Consider the following 12,549-nt stretch of genomic DNA (forward strand, 5'->3'; position numbering starts at 1 on the left):
AACTTTTTCTGATCCTTGTTCTCTACAGTCAGACTCTTTCTCTTGGACTCCTTTAAGCTCCTATTACTAAGATGAAACATTTTACAGGAAGACAAAGTCAAATTTATTTTTAAAATTGTGTCTACAGGAAAATTAAAGCCTCCAAATAATGGGATTATGCATTGCTTCTGTACAGCCTGCACTCTTAAACATCCTGGTGCCTGATTGTTCTAGTTCAACAGTAAGAACAATTCCCAGTTCATCCATAATGTGTTGGCTTCTGGAAAAGAGAATTCTAATTTATCACATCAGAGTGTGATCGCAGAAGCTTATGTTCTTTGTTGGTAATTCGTACATGTTTTTTGTGTCCATTGTTGCTCATTAGAAAAACAGTTTGGGGTCTTATTCACGGAAAGAACGGGTAGTTCTAGAGATAATAAGATCAAGCAGGAAATGCCATATCCTATTTTATACAACACTGAGAAACTGAAAGGGACATTAATTTCTCTAAAGGGCATCCCTGCCTACATAGTTGAACACCACCTTCTACATTGTTCATCAATTTCTATTCTGACTGACCTCATCCTGAGCCTCAATCTCACTGGAAAATTCAGGAGGCTGTGTCAGCATGGAGCCTGTTCATGCCCGTGTCAGTCAGGAAGGGGCTTACCACTTCCGGACCCAAACCCCACTCATGTGATGGCGAGCCTGCAGCCAGCACTCCCCGAAGTTAGCAAGCATTCCAATGCCTTAAAAGGGAAAAGTAGGATAAAAACAATGAAGTCCAATTTCCATTTCCTTCTTTTAAAATTTTTTAACTTTTATTTATTTTTTGAGAGACACAGAGAGACAGAGCGCAAGCAGCGGCGGGGCAGAGAGAGAGGGAGACACAGAATCTGAAGCAGGCTCCAGGCTCCGATCTGTCAGCACAGAGCTCAAACACGGGGCTTGAACCCACGAACCGTGAGATCATGACCTGAGCCGAAGTTGGAAGCTTAACTGACTGAGCCACCCGGGCGCCCCTAGATGTTTAAAACATTTTAAATAAAAACTACAGGCTGACCCAAATTCAGGCAGAACATAACCAACCCCCTGTACTCACCACCTAGCTTCAGTAATTAGCAGCATGTGGCCAGCTTGTTTCTTCTAGATGGCCCTATTTTCCAAAAAATACTGGATTATTTATTTATTTATTTATTTATTTATTTTATCAGAGAGTGAGTGTGGGAGAGGAGCAAAGGGAGAGAGAGAGAATCTTAAGCAAGCTCAACGCTCAGTGCAGAGTTGGACACAGGGCTCTATCCCATGATCATGGGATCATGACCTGAGCCAACATCAAGAGTCAGAGGTTCAACTGACTAAGCCACCAGGGCACCCCAGCACTGGATTACTTTAAAAGAAATGCAAGATATGCATATTTCCTGGTGTCTTGAAATTGATATTTTCATATTAAAAATTACTTTGAAAAATAAAATATTCAATCTTTAAGAGATCATCTCTGATATTATATAGGAATTCAGAAGCCAGGTAAGGTTCTGTTTAATGAACTATAGTGAGGTATAATGTATGTACAATACTAAGCACCCATTTCAAATGTATATTTGGATGAGGGTAAACAAATTCACTTACCATGTTACTACCAGTAAATCGAATCTTATAGCGCACTTCCATCACTACACCTGGTTCCCTTGATGCCCCTTTGTTTGTTGACCATGTCCTCCCCCCATCTTAAGCCCCAGTTGATCACTGCTCTGCTTTCTCTACCATAGATTAGATTTCCTTGTTCCAGAGTTTTCTAACAATGGAATCCTATGATATATATTTCTGTGTCTGCCTTCTATTGCTCAGGGTAATATTTTTGAGGTTTCTACATGGTATTGTGAATATGAGCAGTTCATTCCTTTTTATTACATTTCTTATTCCATTGTATGAGAGTATCTAGATTTGCTTCTCTATGTCATCTGGTGGACATCTGCTTTCCCAGTTTGGTGTAATTGTGAACGAAGTTACTCTGAACATTGGTGTGAAAGTCTCTGTATTGATATATGTTTTTATTTCTCCTAGGAAATTAACTAGGAGTATAATTGCACAGCCATGTACGAAACAGGTTTAACTATACAGTAAACTGCAAAACTGTTTTCCAAAGTGGTCGCACCACGTTACATTCCCATCAGCCATGTATTATGAGGATGGCAGTAGCTTCGCATCCTGGCCTGGCCAGCACGAGTAGAGTCAGTTGTTTTAATGTGAGCCATTCTTGTGGGTGTGTGGTGACTTCTCATGGAGGTTTCATTTTGCATTTCCTGATAACTAATGGTGTTGAGCATCTCACTCGTCACATTACTGGACACCTCAGACTTGGGTCATCACTTTCTCAATTCGGTGAAGCAGCCACATTCTGCCCACTTCCTCAGTCCACTTTCCAGAAATCTCTTCCAAACAGGGAGCCCAGATATTTCTCTTCTCTCATTGGTTTCCCTTCTCTCAATGATCATAGTCCCGTGTACCTGTTGTCAGTTTCCTAAAAACAGTTATTTCATTTATTTTGCACAGTCTTCTAAGGTTCTTTTTTGGGGGGGTAAGGGGAGGCAGGTGTCACGTGCAAACGATTTAGGTTACTCGCCATCCTTGTTACTCTGTCATGGTTATAAATAGAAGTTTGGGTTATTTTTGATAATTTTCTATATTCTCTTTTGAGTTTATCAAGGGTCAAGCCCAGAAAACTCAAGTCATATTATATGGAAAAAAAACTTATTACTTCTGGGTTCACTCTCTGATGGTAAAAGAACATGAGGCTAAGAAAGAGAAGGGAAAACATGCCCCTTTGCTGAGCCTGAGGAACTCTGCCAAACGGGAATGACGGTGGCAGGGAGGAAAGTGATGCTGAAGAATGTGTGCCTGCCAACGTTCTTTCTTGGAGTTTTACCCCAGAAAAAGAGAGGTGTGTCAGTGAAAATGAGGTGTGCACAAGACAGGGAACTATTTCAGATGCAGCCTTGTGCAGATCCTAGTGAACCCGGCAGTTCAGCCTCCTAGGTCACAGGGAGGCCTTGCGGCCCTGAGAGAGCCAGAGAACTTGTCACTGGGGTTGATGTTCCATCACATGGGTGAGAGTGCTTCTGACCTGATGGCTGCAGCACTCCAGAGCTGAGTGTGCATCACAGCCACACCCCAGAAGAGGCCTCATGTCAACAAGAAGCAAAATGAGTTAAACAGAGATGTCTCCCAACCGTAGCTGGTCAAGAAAAAGCAGGTGGCGTACCTACCAGTGGTGAGTTGAACTATAATGTCAGCAAATCCGAAAGCACTCAAATGGATAAGGAGCCCGGCCACATAGGTCAGAGCAAATAGAAGAAGTCAGGTGTGGAGACAGAGACCCTTTTCTTGGTTTCCAAATTTATTCTTTTGCTGTTATTCTTTTTTCAGTAATCTCTACACCCAGTGGGGGTCTTAAGAACCCTGAGATCTTGAGTTTAGTTGTGGGAACTCAAGACCTGAAATCAAGAGTTGCCTCCTGTACTGACTGAGCCAGTCAGGTGTCTCTGTTCCTGAATTTATTGAAGGCACACCTCTTTCCATTACGCATCACACACACACACACACACGCACGCACACACACACACACACACACTTTAGGGAAAAAAAATAGAGAAAGCTAATGGAGATGCTAACCTGTCCAAAAAAGATTGAGTGTTACCTGAATTACACTTAATTTTGTGTTTCTTTTTATATACAAACGCATAAATACAATGCAGGCAGAGGGACAGCGATGTGGGTTGTGAATTTCTAATGATCTGTAAGATTTATACACTTATGAGGCACCTTTGCTTTCCAAGAACTGTTGACATGAGACGGATAATAGTTTCTCTGCTTTCTAGAAGACAAGGAGTGTGTTAGAGCAGCAAATGCTAGCACTTTACCACCTCGAATCAAGAATGAGACCAAGAGTGGACAGGGATGAATCTGACACCATCTTAAGCACTTGCTTGCTCACCCTTCGTCTTCTACGAGGCAGAAGCAAGCACCAAAGACTAGCTCTTGTTTCTTCAAATGCTCCTTCTTCTTGCCTCGCCAAAGGCAAAATGTCTTCCCAGAGATGAGGAGACCTTGCTGGGGCCAAGGGTGATGTCTTAGAGCAGAAAACGAAACAATGGGAGAATTCTGCAGCCCACCTACTTTCCCTAGAACATGGGATAGAAGCAATGTGAGAAGATGAAAGCCCTGATACATAGTGGGAAAGACTATTGGTCATAGGTCCATTTCAAATCATATACACTAGCAACTAGGTCAACAAATCTTCCTATCGTAATTTCATCTTAATTTCCAAAGGCTGCCATAATATTAAAAACATTCGTTTACACCATTATGTTAAAATATGTGTATTTTGTCTCAGCATCATACAAACCATACGTCCTTCCCTCTTCCTCCACTATCAAATAGTTAATGATTTAACAAAATAATATCATATATGTGGAAATCATTTAACCATATAAACACATACTCCAACTGTATTGTGTTTGTGGGTCTATATTTCAATTCAGTGGATACTTTAAATGAGTACAGTTTTAAATTATATGGTAAGAAGGGGATTAGGATTTCTTAAATGTATTCATTCCTGCTGTATTCCTAGCACAACTATTTTCTTTTTTCCGGTCACTAGCTAGTATTTGCTCACATACATCGTTTGTTCCTACTTATAATCAGAACATGCAATTTTATATACAGCTTTCTTTATCATTCTCTATATTGCAACTTAATGGAGTTAATCTAGCAACATTTTTTTAGAATCTCCCCTGTTGGATACACAAGTGGTTTCCATTATTCACCATAATGAATAAGGCTGCAATGAACATTTTCTTAAGTATGCCATTTTCTAATTTTGAATTATTCCCTTGGGATAATTTGTAAGATTTATAGTCCAAAGACATGAATATATTTAGGGACTCTTAATATAGATATGGATCAGATTGGGGAGTCCATGGGCTGTATATGCCTATAGTACCACTAGAAATATGTGAATTTATCATTTGTTTTCCCAGTAGCCTCATCTGGATTTATATTTTCTTGGTTATAATTTAGTTAACGTAATATGTGTCGCTTTTTAAATTTATTTGTATTTCTTTAACTGCCATTCAGATTTTGAAAGTTTACATATTGCTTTGCATACGCCTTACTATTAGTGAAGCTTAATCAGGGAAATCACTGAAGTAGAATTCAATCATGGGTTCAAGTTCCAACTCTGAATTAGTCTCTCAAAGAAATCATTTCTTCAGGTATGACTTAGTGATAATGATGCCTGCTTCACAAAGTTGTTGAAATGGTTTGATGAATTAATCCGTGTCTCATGAGTTAGCAGCACACAGGGATTTATTACCTCTTTCTCGTTCTCTGCCTCTCTCATCTCATCTACCAACCCTCCTGCCCTTGACTACTTCTCATGTGGAATATCCATTCAAGCTATCTTGGTACACAGTTTTATAGTATCTGTTTTGTCCTTAAAGAGTTTATATCCATGGGAGCTCTTTGTCGGCGTTCTCTGGAGAACTGACCTCTGACTCGCCAGCAAGTGCTGAGTTATACTGCAAATCCCTGAGGTCAGATCTGTTGGACCTTGTGTGAACCAACTGAGTGTTCATACAAACAAATGGGTAATACACTCAACATAAATGTCTTTCCGTAAATTACTCATTTTAGGATTCTGCGTAAGGTCCAATTTCTACTGAAATATCTCTTCTCCAAGTTTCCTTTTACATTAGGCTTCTCAGAGATATTTTGATTTGCTTATTTTCCTCTTTGTGCTGGCCTTGGGTAATACTTTAGCTTCATCTTCCATCTATTGTGTCCCGCCTGAGAACAAGCATACTTCTCCTGGTAACAAGTGCAGTCAATCACTTGTTGTTTACACTTGGTGTAAAACCAGACAACTGCTAGACATTGCATTCTAGATGATACTGTCATCTGGACTTTGTCTGTCTTACATCTAGTGTGTTTTCCTGGCATTATTGCCAATCGGTTGCCTAGAATTGCTTTCTATCTTGAGGACCTTTGTAGCAGGAGCTGCCTTTTCAAACAATCATTCTCCCTTAAAGCAAGAATAATTCCCAATACTTCATAAGGTGTGAGAAAGCCTGTTAACAAGCATATGGTTTCTCAGTTGGAAAAGCATCGAAATTGTAAATTTCTATCCTTTTCCATGAGGGCCAGGCCGTGTGGGGTCTACCAGAAGATCTTCTGATCTCTCACCTTCACGACAAGAAATTGAACTAAGATGTATTCTAAGCAGTTCCAATTTGGGTTTTTAAAAAGAGCAAAAGGGGAGGAGGAAGAAGAAGGAAAAAATGTTCTTTACAGTCTTTTCCAGCCTCAGCGACTGTATTTCTCATCCTCTGGAGAACGGCTCCTTTTGACTTTTTATTTCTTACATAAGCCTTCTCTTTATGTGTCACAGGCAAGACTTCTTCAGTTTTGCATTGCTAAACCTGCTTTCCCCCAACTCCGTGCCCACTCTCCCCATTTTTAGATGTTACACATGAGTGCTGGCCTCTTTTCCTATCTGAGTAGACGCAACAGTTCTACCTTCTTACCCACATCAAAGCCCTTCATCCACACATTGCACCAGCAAATATTCAAGTACTGAAGATTTCCACCAAGCCTGGGAGAGGCCCCTGTGTAATAGTTAAATCCTCAGAGGGAATTCGAGGGTCAGAGCTGGGTTTAGACAGAATGACCAGTTTTTCCAATGTTGGTGAGCCGTCCACCACGGCCACCGTGCCTACAATATGCCTGCACAGAGACATCTTGCATTGAAAATATCCAAAGTCACAAGGTGAAAAAAAAGTGCACTTATAATCACAATCTTGTCTTTCTGCCCACCTTTGCATTCGTGAAGCTGGGAATAGAAAGGGTGATGTTAGAAATGGTATAGTTGTGCCCAGAGCCCAACTTGCACACAGCAAGAAAGACATTGACATGAAATAGGACAGTGACTGTAATGGCCACACCACGTTCATCACTGTATCACACACACTTCTTCATGAGCCCTGGCATCCTGAGCCCCTCCCTGTGGCCGAAGGAGGACTGACCCCAGCTTAACCCTCATTCTGCATGACTCACTTTGTGGTTTGGGCAAGCCCCCTTCACCACAGTTTCCCCTAACACACAATGCAGGTAAGGTCACACTGTCCTGCAGAGAGTTCATGAAGCCAGAATGAGATAATGCATACACAGGATTTTGGAACAGGGTTCAAATTCTTTACAGTTACCAGGGTAGGTGTTTTTGTTAGCACTGTTAGGCTGATTTACAGTAATTTACATCTGTAAAAAGATGTTCTGCCACTTGTTTGTGTATGTTCTACTTTCCTCACCCTATTGTATGCCGATTAAGGCGGCTTTCAGAACATGCCATTCTCCCTCACAGCTTCCTGCGTTTGAATATGCTGCTTGAATATCCTTCTCCCCGCCTCCACCCCCATGTCCCTTTGTCTGTCTGCCCCGTTCCTACTCAGCATTCAAGACTCAGCTTAAAGACCTCCTGCCTGGTGATGCCCACCTCTGTACCCCCTCTGTACCATAGTCGGGCAATTACTTGCCTGCATTGGGATGATCTGCATCCAGTGTGGTCTCTTCCATTTGACTGGACTCAGGCGTGTCAAAGACAGGACCAAATCTTATTCAGTTTTCAACCCAATATCTGGTTCATGTTATTCACTCAATAAATGTTGATCAAAACGATGAGTGAATGTCAAATACTTGTTGCCATGAAATCAATTGTGTTACTCAGATGTGGGGCGCCTGGGTGGCTCAGTCCGTTGGGCATCTGACTTCGGCACAGGTCATGATCTCACGGTTCATGGGTTTGAGCCCCGCATCAGGCTCCGTGCTGACAGCTAGCTCAGAACCTGGCGCCTGCCTCTGATTCTGTTTCTCCCTCTCTGACTCTCCCCTGTTCACGCTCTCTGTCTCAGAAATAAATAAAACATTTAAAAAAATTTTTTAATCAGGTGAGTGACTCTTTGCTATAAATTTATGAAGGAAACTCATCACTCACCTTTCTATAAGTGGTACACACACACACACACACACACACACACACACACACGCATTATGTGTACATATTAAAGGGGAAAGCTAATAAAATACTCCCGGGGCACTTGGGTGGCTCACTCGGTTAAGCATCCAACTCTTGATTCCAGCTCATGTCATGATCTCATAGTTCAAGAGTTCTAGCCCCACATGGTGCTCCATGTGGTGGAGCCTGCATGGGATTCTCTCTGCCTCTCTCTCTACCCCTTTCCTGCTCATGCGTTCTCTCTCTCTCTCTCTCTCTCTCTTTCTCTCTTTCTCTCTCTCTCCCTCCTTCTCCCCCATCCCTCTCTCAAAAAATTTAAAAAAAACTTCAAACAATACTCCCAATTATTGGAAGTTTCACACTGAGGACATGTGACCATGTGACAGAGACCATAAGATGTGATATTTGTGTGGAGAGACAAGTTATACAAGCTCATTGTTTCCTCAGTCACTGCCATGAGTCACTCATTCAGCAAGATGTATTACAGAAGAAAAGGGTTTCTTGATGAACATTTGGAAAATTCTGAGATAAATCTCTATTCATAAAATGTATCATTTAATTAAAATGTCATCTCTGGAGGAGTAGGAGAAGGGTGGTCAAAAGGTAACAACCTCCCAGTTACGAGATAAAAAATACTAGGGATCTAATGTACAGCATGATGACTGTGGATAATATTGCCATAAGATGTATATGAACATAGTTAATAAATTCTAAGAATTCTCATCACAAGGAGAAAGAAACTGTTTTTCTTTTCTGCTTTGTTTTTATTGTATCTGCATGAGATGATGGATGCTAACTACATTTTAATAGCAATAATGATTTCACAATATATGTAAATTAAATTTGCTATGCTGTACACCTCAAACTTACACAGTGATATATGTCAATTATATCTCAATAGAACTGGAAACAAATAAAATGCCATCTCACAATTTTGCTTTCTGGGTATCGCACATCATCTTTTATTTTGGTTTAGATTAATTTCCCCCTCCTTTATTTTGTTCAATTTTCAGCTTTCACGGTAACATGGCACCTGTTTTCTTTCTACAAGAGAAACTCAGCACACAGCAGCATCCTTGATAAATTGGTTTGATGATCCTACTTGGAATAGGTATGTAAAACTTCAATATTTTCTTACCAGTTGTTTTGAATCCTTTTTATGATTCAACAGAAATCATTCCTGTTGTTCTTATTGCTCACTGAGAATGGAATTTGTTCTGAGGAGTAAAATTTATGGGTCAGAGATGACCTTTGTCTTTTCTGCTTAGAAGGATGTGTTTATAGTATGACTTACAAGACTCCGGAAGATGCCTTTCTTTGCTTTCTCATATGATAAATACACATTAGGAATATAGTCATTCCAGGAGACAGGGGAAATCCTTGCTTGTGTGATTCTGAAAATAATATTTATCTGCAACTCTTTGAACATCAAGTATATGAAATATGACTCATCCTCCGGTATGTTTATGAGTATAATATCTGTAGTTTAATATTCCAATGGAAACATACAAACTTCTTCTTTCCCAAAATTAGGCCAGGCTTAGACAAAACTGAATGCTAAATTATGGGCTAAATAATTACACATGTGAATTAATTAATCATCGCTTGATCCTGAGGTTTTGTGATAATTACTCCCTTGGTATATCATGATATAAATATGGCATAAAAAAACACAAAATACAGTATCTGACAGTTTTTCTATATGAAGAATTCTTTTGAAGGAAATGTTCTAAAATTAGATTCTTATAAGGTATGAGCCTTGTAACTCTTGATTTGATCCAATTCAGACTACTTGGATAACTACTGTGTGTGTGTGTGTGTGTGTGTGTGTGTGTGTGTGTGTGTGTGGTATGTTATCACTAAGGGATATTTTATTACAATATTCATTGGTTTCTTATATTCAACTTTTAAAATATTAGGAATATGGTAGGCTTGTTGAGATGCAGGTAAAAATTTAGGAAGGTGTCCCATCTATATTGTATTTTCAAAAGTATAACTTGGTAACAACTCCCCTGTGCCTCCACCCCTCAAAAAAGTGCTGAAAACCACATTTGGGAAGCAGCACAGACTTGAGAGTGAATCAGACATGAGGACCTAGCTTTACTGCTTAACCCACTACTCTGGGAGAATCTTTTATGTTTCCTTAGGAAGAGTGTTATTACTTAATTTGGATGGGAGGAAGAAGATAAATTAATTCACAGTTACAATATATGAAGTCCACGAGGTCACCTTTATTCTTAATGAAGTATCAGGTAATTAATGATTGTGTTTCCAAGAGTCTCCAAAGAATTTCACGCCTATGTTCTGTGAGAGTCTGGAATCCATAATTAGAGTTTAACTCCCTGATTTAAACAGAATTTGCAAGTGGTCACCTACATGTTAGATCTGTCTTTATTTGTTTATTTTAATAGGCTTTCGGTTTGATTTTTGGCCCCCACAAAATTGATACGTATGTGTTTTAAACAGTTACCTGTTTAAATCAGAAAACCTGGGAGAGTTCACATAAAAATCTGGCCTCACAGTCTTCTCTTTCTCGGTCAAGGACACTACAATTAAACCAGTTACTTATTTAAGAAATCTAGTTGCCATATAAGAGATATCCCTGTTCTTAACCTCTCCACATCTACCCCACCCACTTCTCCAAGTTCAGCCCGACTCAGTGGTTCTCAGCCCTCCTGGTAAAAAGATGCTGGTTCCCAGGTTACATACAGAAAAGGAAGTCGGAATTTTAAAAAGCTCCTCAAAAGATTCATCTGTGCAGTCGGGGTTTGGAGCCACTGCTCCAAACTCGTCAATTGTGTCTATGTCAAATGCCACCCTCCCTGCCCCATGCAAGTGAGACTTCTGTGTCACCAGTGGCCTGCAGTGCTCCTGAAATCACATTCTCGCTTCTATGCTGGTCCTCATTCAACCCATCCCCCTGCCCAACAGTCATAATGATTGTTTATAAATAGTAAAATATCTGGTCCATGCCTGCTTCCGCCTCTTCAGTAAAAAGAGCAATAATGAAGATCACTGATTTATGCTTTGCTGGGATGAAGTTCAGGTTTGTTGAAAAACCAAGCCACTGAGGCCATGAATTTCAGGAGCAAAAGGGGGAAAGGGCATAAAAGGTAGAGCTGAAAACACCAAGGCAGTTTTAGTCCATCCTCATATCAGGACTCTGGCCTAATCTCCCACTAGCCTGCTTGTCAAGACAGTGACCCAGATGCCAAAAGTATGGCCGACCTTTCCCACAAATTGCCACTGAACCCATGTCCTGGTCTCCCACGACCATCAGGAAGAGCAAAGGGATTGCATAATTTGTCAGTGACGCTATTATAAGATTAATTTCATGATATGGCCACCAAAGTTTATTAAATGCCACCCCTTCAGATCCACCTAGCAAAATACGATGATGTTGGTAAGGAGTTAGGGGCGGGTGTTTATTGTGGGAGGGGGTTACAGCCAGATCTTCTCTCTTAGAGCTCAGATTTCACTAATAAATTATGTAAATCCAGTTATTTATTTGAGCTGCAGTGGAGACATTTTTTTTCTCATGTGACTGCATCAGGATTTTATAGACCACTGTTTCAGTCACTGAAATCTTTCCTTTAGATTCCAAGCACTGCATGACTATAGATGTTGCACTTCCCACTGGGAGGGCAGAAGATAAGGTTTTCATCAAAAAGGACACCCTTTGAGGTATAGTGATGCCACTTTCATCAGAGTTTTAAAAGACATCAGTAAATGCAAATGGCTTTGGTGCTAAATGGAAATGTACATCCGTATCGGCACCCCATGCACACGACATAATCAACTTTTATTTCGTGCTTTTATTTCATGCTGTCTTACACATAGAACCTACTGCAGTTCACCATTTCCATAATTAAAAAGTTCAAGGAGCTGCTTTAAGAACCTGACAAAAAATGTGCATTTGACATTCAGGTAATGGAGACCAGTAAAGAGCTGATAAATGCAGTTACCTAGGTGTTGAATTAATGCCTAGGGCATGGCTACCTTTACCCTATATTATTTTCATCAGTGAAGCTAAAGTGTGTTTGGGGACCTCATTTACCCAAATAATATGCCTGTGCAGAGTTATCCTTCATTTAAGAAAACAGTTGATACTTTAAGCTGTCTCCTAAAGGTTTAATTTGGAGAAAAATGGAAAACGAAATACACAGAGAGAAGCGCGCGCGCGCGCACACACACACACACACACACACACACACACACACACACAGAATATCCCAAGAGACACTGGACAGGACCCTGCTTACTGACGAGACGTCCGTGCATTTCTTTTTGGGATCAAGGTGGATTGGTCTTATATGGAATTCTTTGTGGTGAATAGAGCTTTAATAAGGCCACAGATTCTTTTCATGCCGTTTTAGGAATTTCTTTGAAAGGATTCAGGCAGTGACACCCCTTGTGTTTTAGAGTTTTACATTAGTACAGGCAAAGCTTTTCAAATAATATAAAGCCATTTTTCTAAATTCCTTATATCTCCGAGTCTCTGG

General features: G+C 40.3%; 1 protein-coding gene across 1 annotated transcript in view; it reads left to right on the forward strand.

Moving 5' to 3' along the window:
• The window catches only part of CHRM3 (cholinergic receptor muscarinic 3), a 280,686-nt gene that overhangs the window by 28,538 nt on the left and 239,599 nt on the right, over positions 1-12,549 (forward strand). Inside the window, exon 2 of the mRNA XM_039219769.1 lies at positions 9,061-9,158. The gene's annotated coding sequence lies outside the window, so the exon portion shown is untranslated. The remainder of the gene's footprint in view (positions 1-9,060; positions 9,159-12,549) is intronic.

This window comes from Hyaena hyaena, unplaced genomic scaffold (genome assembly GCF_003009895.1).
Source record: "Hyaena hyaena isolate Hyena2069 unplaced genomic scaffold, ASM300989v1 scaffold_833, whole genome shotgun sequence".
In the NCBI taxonomy this organism is placed as follows: domain Eukaryota; kingdom Metazoa; phylum Chordata; class Mammalia; order Carnivora; family Hyaenidae; genus Hyaena; species Hyaena hyaena.